The sequence below is a fragment of the Lactuca serriola genome, chromosome 1 (genome assembly GCF_051521515.1).
Source record: "Lactuca serriola cultivar US96UC23 chromosome 1, Lser_US96UC23_V15, whole genome shotgun sequence".
NCBI classification, from domain to species: domain Eukaryota; kingdom Viridiplantae; phylum Streptophyta; class Magnoliopsida; order Asterales; family Asteraceae; genus Lactuca; species Lactuca serriola.
Window position 1 is genome coordinate 155,596,861 of NC_136408.1, and position 8,904 is coordinate 155,605,764.

The window sequence follows — 8,904 nt, forward strand, 5'->3', positions numbered from 1 at the left end:
TAAGTACAATTCAGTGAACCTATACAACAGTTCATCCACCATTCATCCCAAATATGGAATTTGTATTTGGTATTTACTCGAACCCTTGATTGTCTTATAACTTTTTTCAACGTCCATCCCTGTGCATATTTAGCTGATTTGCCTCACTGACATCATATGTAGACAGCCTTGGTCCAACGTGCACCTGTAGAAATTGAGCAACTTCTTAAGAATAAACTCATAATTTATAGAAACATGCCAAGATCACATAATAATATGGAATATTCTAATATGATTTCATAAACAATCTCTATAATCAATCACTAATGACAACAAATAAGTTGTCATGATATTTGCACAAGTTTATAGCGTGTAGACTTACATCGTCCTTAACATACTGATCAATTATACTGGGAATTGCCACACAAAAAGATAATTACTCATGCTATACAGAGTTTGACCATATTTTTTTATTTTACCAAAACAGAAAAGGTTTTAATGTCAAATGGATTTATTTCTAACCTAGAAACCGATACAAATTTGTAAAGAAATCTGAAGTTATATAACAAAGGTTACAAAGGGATTAAGATGGCCCTGATTTTCAAAAATATTACCAAAATCAACATCTCAAAGCCAACAGGTTTGACATTAAAGGTCAAAATTTCTGAATTGATGACCCAATAAAAGGTCAAAGTTTCTGGAAAAAGTCCAAATTGTAAACAATTTTGTTATGTTTTCTAGTAATTCATTCAACAATGCACAAGTTCACTCGAAGCCAAGATTAACGAAAACTACAACATGACAACGAAAAGGAATACACAAAGAAGTGGTGCAATGAAGATAAAATAATACAGTTGCAACAAATATACATAGCAAGTTAATGGTAAAAGTTCTACAAAAACCGAAAAGCTATTCAACTGCTGCAGTTATAGTTTTCTCTTATTTTTGTACAAGTTTTGATTGTTAGTTCAGTATAAAAATAGTATTATCAACAAACCAAAACAAACAAGTCTCAAAATTAATGTTCCTAATACTTTGGGATAGTTATTGAAAAAATATATATATACACAGAAATTGAAATCTTACTTTATAAGGAATATAACATTTATAAAAAAAAAAAAAAAAGTTGTGGAGGCCGTAATACTTTGGGATACAAGCTGTAGAACCCTCTTTCACTTTTATTAAGAAACAATGATTATAATAACATTATTGAAATGAATAGCGACTCTTATGTAAGAGACACAGATGATGGGAAAGGAGATGACGAACCTTTTCTACTACCCCACATCTATTCTCACATTTGATGGGTTGTAAATGGTCTTAAGATCTCCAAGCTCTGGGCAATTCAAAATTTCAAGTCTTTTAAGGCTGGGGAGGTGTTGTAAGACCTCTGAAAATGACTCCACGTCTGTAAAATCAATGAGCCTTAGAGAAACAAGAGATGGTGGAAGAAGAAAAGATGATGATGATGATGATGATGATGGAGTAGTAGTATTCCCCACATCGTCTGCCACTGCAAATGAAACCACTCCTGAATTTTTGCCAAATAACTCTAATTCAACTAGTGAGGCTGGAAAATTCTGGGGGCCCCACTCTGACATGGGCTTATTTAAGCCACCAATCCCTAATGTGCTTAAATTAGGAGGCCACACACCACAAGGAAAGGAGTAGTCTATACTTGGACAATCAGTTAGCCACATTTTGTCCAAAGATGTGAGACTTTGAAATTGCTCATGAGGAAATGACTTTAGATTCTTGCACAAACCGATCTGAAGAGATGTCAGGCGAGACAAGCTGAAGCCTTTTGCTGGAATGGGTTTGGGTTGTAATTGTATGTTATCACAATCACCGACTATCAATTCAGTAAGAGGGGATGGCTGCTCCTGCACTGCTGAGAAGGTCAAAGATGTCATTGAATCACAATCCCTGATCACCAATTTTTCAACACTATTTGGACAATTGTAACTCTCCAATGTCTCACAGATACGAAATTTCACAGATTTAAGTGATTCCATGCTGATCCCAATATTAGCCTCTTTCTCAGCTGTTGAAACCAAGTTTTTACAGTTCTGTACTTCCAACTTCTGTAAACTCACAAGACTCTTGCATGCCTCTGATTCTCGTTCCCACAAGTATCTCAGTTCATCACAATTTTCAATATAAAGATGATCAAGTGGCCTAAGATGCATTAAATATTCTCCATGTAGTTGAGTAAGTCCTTTGACATTTAACATGTTTAATTCAACAAGTGATGAGGACAAACCAACCATGCTTCTTAACACTGCTTCGGAACATTCTTCAATATATAAAACCCGAAGTGCAGGTATCAATCCGATTGAAACTTCAGTTAGTTCTGGACAATTGGCTATACGGATCTCATGAAGACAAGGAAATGATCTAGGAGCTCCATGTCCGTCACCACTATTAATTGACCATCTCTGCCAGGCTTTCATATCATCAAATTTCAGACATTCAAGGGATGGAAATGCAATGCCAAGATTAGAATTAGGAGGTTCAAGGAACTCAATACCTACAGTCTTCACCTCATTCATCCTTTTAACAACCAACTTCCTAAGAGACCCTAAACATCCAAGTGTTGGTAGATGTGTACTTCTACAACCACGTAATGTAAGCTCTGTTAACTGATCAAAGGAGGGATTGCCAACCCAAGTAGGAAATCGCATTCTGCTGTTATTGAAAATCTTGAGCTTTTTTAACTTAGGATCAGGCCTTAGTTCTTTAAGTACTTCATATTCAATCATCTCATTCCGAGAATCATCAAACACATCACTCCATTCCATCTCCAAAACATCAAGACCTTTCTTTTGATGTAAGTTGGCATCCTTTGCTTCTACTGGATTTATCACTTTTTCTAACCCCATAATGTACAGTTGGCCTTGAAGATCTGTTAGGCCCTTAAAATCGGATATTTTGAACCCATTACCTTCTTCAATAATGACCTTGGTTAGAGTTTGTAGACTCCTCAACCCACCGATCCCCAAGGGCATCTTGTTCAAATTTGGAGTATTTCTTATATCAAGATGTCGTAGGTTTATTAACTTTGAAAATTTTTTTGGCAAGCTAGACAACTCATAACAATCATGAACCAACAAGGTCTGTAGATTATAAAGCTCACTCACTTCTTCAGGCAAATATGTTATTCTGGTATAAGAAAAATTAAGGTACCGTAGATGCTTGAGATTACCAATGGATTCTAGTACCTTCGTGATCATCTTACGATCTCTGTACATGTGATTCAAGCCCACGACACTTAGCACCCTCAGGAATTGTAGTTCAAGAAGAACCTTGTCCAAAAACCCATTGTTTTCGAAACCAACTGACATGACTAAGAAAGTTCGCAAGTGTTTAGCTCTATGTAATTCATTAAGCTTTCTGTATGATCCAGATCTTGGACCTACAAGTGAAAAGTGACGAAATTTATCAAAAGCTTCATTCATATCAGATACATCCACCTCACCATCCAATCTAAAGGAAAACTCTCCTGCAACACTTGTGGCCAAGTCATTCATCAGGTCATGCATTGTATATCTTAACTCGTAATTCGTTGATTGTTGAAAAAAGGACCTTGACTTTAGCTCTTCAAAACACTCATGACCTAAATTCTCCATTGACTTGTTTCCTTTTGATTGGGACAAAAATCCTTCTGCCGCCCACAATAGGACTAACTTGTTCTTGTGAAACACATAGTCCTTTGGAATTAAGGAGCAATATGCAAACAACTGCTTCAGATGTGGAGGGAGATGATAGTAGCTTAGTTTTAGAGCCGGAAGAATCTTATTTCCATTGTCTATATCCCATATCTCACTCTTCAACAACTTCTCCCATTTATTGGCATTTCGATTTCCCTTCAAGACCCTCCCAAGTGCTGTCAAAGCCAAAGGCAATCTACCACATTTCTGAACCATACCTTCACCAAACAACTTAAGTGTTGGATGTTTGTCAAAGTTTTTTTTCTCCTAACGCGTGTTGAGCAAATAATGACAATGCATCTTCATTTAACAAAACCCCTAAAGGGTAAGTTTGTTGCGAGTCCATCACTGATGCAACTCGGGTACTCTGGGTTGTAACAATAATTCTACTTCCAGGTGCCCCTACAAGAAGAGGACTTTGTATTTGTTCCCACTTACTGTCGTCTTCATTCCAGACATCATCTAGAACAAGTAGGAACCTTTTATTTGAAAGTTCTTCTTTGAGGGCCACATGAAGCAGATCAAGATTAGCAAAATCTTTTTTTTGACCTGTTACTGTTACTGCTTGAAAAATAGCCTTGCTAATCTTAAACACATCGCACTCTTAAAAAACACAAACCCATGCCCTGACTTCAAAGTGATCTTTCACTTTCTGCTCGTTGTATAAAAGTTTGGCAAGAGTAGTTTTGCCTATTCCACCCATTCCAACTATGGACACTACGCTCACATTCTGGTCACATCCTTCATTTCCCAACAACTTCCCCAACAATTTCTCTTTATCCCCTTCCCGACCCATGATTTTGGACTCATCGACCAGTGAAGTTTGCTCCAACCGTCTCTCTGTTATATTTGAACTTTCAACATTCACATTCAAACCCAAATCATTTTTCTGGTCAACAAGATCATGCAATTTTATGGTGATCTCTTCTATCTTAGAACTCATCTGCTGACCATACATAATGCTGCGAGGAGTGAAATTAGTACAGCATTTTGGGACGAGCTTCGATACCTTACTAGTGCTGGTGTTGGGATGAGCTTCTTGATTCAACTTGCGTCGCAGAGCTTCGGTGACCAAATCGTCGAGTACATCGTCAATGTCGTAAGCTAAATGCTGGAGATCGTTCACCCACAGTTGAACAGCTCTTTCTTTTATTTGCTTCTAGGTTGCATCAGCGAGCACGGCTTGGATCATGGGCAGGTTTTTCTTCCATTTCTTCAGCTGAGAATCGATTCCTTCGGATCGAGCAAGCTTAATCAAGTCACCAGAGATCAGCTTCTTACATTTTGGGAATAAGGATAGTAAGAGAAAGAAGTAAGAGACTAATTGGACTTAGTCAGAATACTTACTTAGAGAAGGTACTAAAACGTTTTAGTATGGAAAACTCAAAGAAGGGAGAACTACCGATACAAAGTAATGCCAAGTTGAGTAAGACTCAAAGTCCGAGTACCGAAGCTGAAATAGCAGAAATGAGCCGAGTACCATACGCTTCCGCAGTTGGCTCAATCATGTATGCTATGACTTGTACTTGCCCTGATGTAGCCTTCGCTTTGAGCATGGTTAGCAGATATCAAGGGAACCCTGGCAGAGCACATTGGATTGCGGTGAAGAACATCCTTAAGTACCTTCGGAGGACGAAGGAATGGTTCTTAGTCCTTGGAGGGAGTGATGACTTGAAGGTGCGAGGGTATAGTGACACAAGTTTTCAGACTGACAGGGACAACTACCGTTCGCAGTCGGCCTGGGTCTTTACCCTAAATGGAGGAGCAGTGACATGGAAGAGTTCCAAGCAGGAGACTGTAGCTGATTCAACGTGCGAATCAGAGTACATTGCAGCGAGCGAAGCGTCGAAGGAGGCAATATGGCTAAAGAACTTCATCGGTGATCTTGGAGTTGTACCTGCCATAAAGGAGCCCATGGAGATTTTCTGTGATAACTAAGGTGCGGTTGCCTTGACCAAGGAACCGAGGGATCACGGTAGATCAAGACATATCGACAGAAAATATCACTTTATCAGACATCGTGTAGAAGAAGGACAACTCATAGTTAAGAGGATATCATCAGAAGATAACCCAGCAGATCCGCTTACTAGGAGTATTGGGCTGAAGGATGATATTAGCATAGATTAGATAGTATTAGAAACGTGTAATAGATAAATGTAATTAACATTTGATGATTAAATAAAGGAGTTTTATTTATGACCAATGTTACCATCTTATGTTAATCGTTTAACTATTGTTTCACTTTGCATGTTTTGACTTTCAGAATAATTGAGTTTATTAGGAATAATCGAATTGTTCAAATTGTCCACAATCATTCATATGTTGGAAGTAGATATGAATGAAGATTGTCATGAATTGGTGTGTAGATTGTCTAAATGATGTTAGACATAGCAAAGGGTTGTTGCAACGTTCATGAGTGCTTATGAACTAGTTTTGAGCATTGGAACAAACCCGCGCTTGTTGGAATCACTTTATGGAATACGATATAAAAGGTGATCGCAAGACGATAATATCATATAGTCTTAAAACCTAGATATATGGTTTGTTATTTATTAATTGATTGTACATTGATAATGCAAAAACGCATTAGTAACTCGGTGTTATAAAACACATTGATTTGTATAGTTGGTTAATGAATAAGTAAATGCATATAAGTCGAAGTTTATCTGTAACTTTTATCAAAGAAGGTAAAAGCGATATCTCGGCCGCTCGATGATTTGATTTGACTTATGTGTCGGGCCCGGTCAGAACTGAATTGATGTGTTCGATTAAGTTCTATGTCAAATAAATCAGAGATCAACAAACCTAAATGTTTGACTAACCATTCCATAGGATTGTCAGCATGATATCTTACAGAGGACTGTACGATCCCTTATCTAAAGGACAAGATTGATTAGATCAGATTTTGACAGCGTCTTTGAGAGCTACAATTGCAAACCGAATTGTACTTGTATAGTTACTAGACTTATCCAAGTGGGAGACTGTTGGAATAGTGTCTAAGGCTGCAACTATATTAGGCAAGTATTTGACCCGGTTGTGCATGGTCCTTTTGGGTTGCCTTCACCATAGCAACTTGATAGGATGATTTATTAAGAGAGAGTAAATATTATAAAGAATATTTATATGGTTATTTGATTAATATAAGTCATAGAATTAATTGGAATTAATTTGGTGGCTTAAAGAGATTAATTAAATAAAGGGGTATAAACTGTCAATTGTTTGAAAGTTAAGCTTTAGACTATAAATCCTTATAAATATACAAGGGACGGATTCTAAAAGCTAGGATAGCCTCAAAATCGTCCATGACTTATCTAAGGAAAGGATTTTGATAGCCTTAAGAGAAGATTATCCAATTAGGGTTTAGACTGTAACCCTTAAGGAGTCTACAAGTATAAATAGACCCCATGGGTAAGGGAAATCGGCATCTCACCTAAAGTAAGACAACTCTGGCCGATTTCCTCCCCTCTCCTCTCTCCTAAATCATCTTCCTTGCTATTGGTGTTTGTAATCCATTAGACGAGTGACATTTGTGACTCTAGAAGCTCCAAGACAACAAGATCAACAAGGAATTCAAAGGTATGGTTCTAGATCTGTTTCAATGTTGTTATTTAACCTAATTAGCTATTAGAAGTCTTGGATTCAAAGCATGTTTAATTAGAAAGCCTAGATCCAAGCATTAGGGTTTTGCATGCGCACATAGGAAAGTTCTTATAGCTAAAACCCATCAGTAACGATGACCCCATGAGAGAAAAACGAAAGAACGAACCCTAGTGGTTTAGATTATGTTGGGGGTAATGGGAATTTGGAAACCTGAGCGGGATGTGAGTTGATTTTCAATATTCAAGATTGACATCTTCGATTGTCGATAGCAAACGTTTGGATCGATGGTGCAACGGAGAACGCGATTGGAATTTCCGATATCCCTCATGGCCTATGGGTTTCAACATTGAAGATAATAGATATTAGGTTTAAAGAGGAGGGAATTACTAAATCTAAAATTTTTCAGGCAGAGGGAATCTGAAACTTTTGGAATGGAAGAATGAGGGAATAAACCAAAAATGAAATTTTAATATTTCTATAAAAATTGCAAACAAATGAGTTTTTCTTTTTTAAGTTTTCTATTTTTTTTTCGAAAGATAACTTTCTTATCGAGGGTTTCCGGACCGGTTTTAATTTTTTCATAAAATTACAAATAATTTTTTTTAACTGATAGTATTATCTATTGTTTTTATTATTTAAAAAATAATATCTATGTTTTTATTTCTATCATGAAATTAAAATCTAATATATAATTATTTTGTTATAAGTTTTTTATCCATATGTATGTGTGTAAGTGTAAACGAGTCTGGTTGAGGCCAAGCCATATCCATAAGTTATAAGCCCTAATTTATAATCCCGAGACATAAGCCCTAAATCCTAAGCATAAGCCATAAGCCCTACTCCATAAGCCTTAATCCTTAAGCCCTAAGTCATAAGCCATAAGCCATAAGGACTAAGGACTAAGCTAACTATAAGTCATAAGGTCTACACCTAAAGCTTTAAGCAATATGAGTTTAGTCATAAGCTATAATCGCTATTTTGTAAGCCTTAAACCATAACCCATAAGGATTATGGTATGTGGTTTAAGAATTATGGCCTATGACTTAAGATTTATGGTTTATAGTTTATTGCTTAAGAATTGTATCTTTTGGATTATGGCTTGAGACGTATGGATTATGGCTTATGATATAAGTCATAATCCATAAGCCATATGTCGTAAACTTTAAGCCCTAATCCATAAACTATAAGCCACAAGCCTTAACTCCTAAGCTATAAGACGTCAAACATATATCATAAGATATTTTCATACAAAATAGGCCTGAAGCCCTAAGTCATATGGCATAAGCCATAAGCCTTAAGCCTTAAGCCCTTCGCCCTTACTCACAAGCCATACACCTAAGACCTAAGCATAAGCCTAAGTCATGACCCTTGAGCCATAAGCCATAAGTCATAAGCCACCTATCCATATCTACAAACCCAACATCCACCCTACCCTATTACAAATCAATATACCCACCCACCCTACCCAAACCCAACTTTACATACATGTATACACCCACACACACCCATACACAATCTTCCCATATTTGCCAAAGCATGCCCACCTACACCTATACCCAATACCTACCTCATACAATCCACCTTCACCTACAAACCCACACCAACACCACTCCAT

General features: G+C 37.1%; 1 pseudogene; it reads right to left on the reverse strand.

The window, feature by feature from the left end:
* Positions 1-191: 191 nt before the first annotated feature.
* On the reverse strand, positions 192-8,904 carry LOC145063106 (putative disease resistance RPP13-like protein 1; annotated as a pseudogene).